The sequence below is a fragment of the Crocodylus porosus genome, unplaced genomic scaffold (assembly GCF_001723895.1).
Source record: "Crocodylus porosus isolate Cpor-Errol unplaced genomic scaffold, CroPor_comp1, whole genome shotgun sequence".
NCBI lineage: Eukaryota > Metazoa > Chordata > Crocodylia > Crocodylidae > Crocodylus > Crocodylus porosus.
Genome location: NW_017728912.1, coordinates 40,266,812 through 40,267,878, shown reverse-complemented (window position 1 = coordinate 40,267,878; position 1,067 = coordinate 40,266,812).

The following is a 1,067-nucleotide window of genomic DNA, read 5'->3' as shown; positions in this document are numbered from 1 at the left end:
ATGCGCCCGCAGCGCGTCCCCCAGCGCCAGCCACAGGCAGCTCCAGCCGAGGCACAGGCACAGCAGCGAGCGGGGGGCCCCGGCCATCCCGCCGCCGGCGCCCCCGAGCCACGAGGGGCGGCACAGCCCCTCAGATAAACCTGCCCCGCCGAGCCGTGCAAAGAGGGCCCGTCCCGGGGCAGGGCTGCGGGGCTGCGCGCTCCCTCGCTCCGAGCCTTTGCCTGGCTTTGGGGGCGGCAGGCGCAGCCCGCCGGGGTTTTGGTGGCGGCGTGTGCGCGAGAGGGAGCCCCAGCGCTGATCTGTGCAGTCCGCAGCCAATCGCGCCGCCTTCTTGTCCGGCCCCGGTCGCAGGGAGCGGCGAGGCGGAGGGAGACCACCCCCGGCCGGCCGCTCCGCACAGCTGCGCGCACGTCTAGGGACGCACACGCGGAGGAGGGGCGGGAGGGGCAAGGTGCCTGTGCAGCTACACACACACACACACGCGCGCGCGGTGGAAGAGGCAAGTTGACTGCAGGTCTACACACGCGCACACGCGGAGAGGGCGGCGGGAGGAGCAAGGCGCTCACGTTAGGGATGCCCCCGGGCAGCAGAGCGGGGAGGAGGGGAGCCGGAGCGGACAGGGGCTGCTCCACCTCCAGCCCAAGTTGCAGTGCGAAATCGGGGGCAGGCAATGGGGGGGGGTCTTTGTCCGCACCCCCGCCTTTGCCCGACAGCCGCCCTGCCTGCCCCGCGCTCGCGAGCAGGTGGCAGGCAGCGGGCAGCCGAGCCCCGCCTGGGGTGCAGCCACACGTCCTGCACACCGACCATGCCGCGCCGCGTCGTGTGTGTGTGTGTGCGTGTGTGTGTTGGGGGGGCACGGCCCCTCCTCCTGGCGCTAGGGTGGCTGTGCCCACACACACACACACACACACCGACACCGACACCGCCCCCCCAGCAGCCCAAGGTGTCCCAGCTGCAGGTCTTGGGGTGTGCCAGAGACCAGACCCCCCTGAGCCTGGTGCCTCCTTGTGGCAGAGTTGCAAAACCTTGGGGCTTCCCTCCCCTGCTGTGAGCTGGATACAGACGGG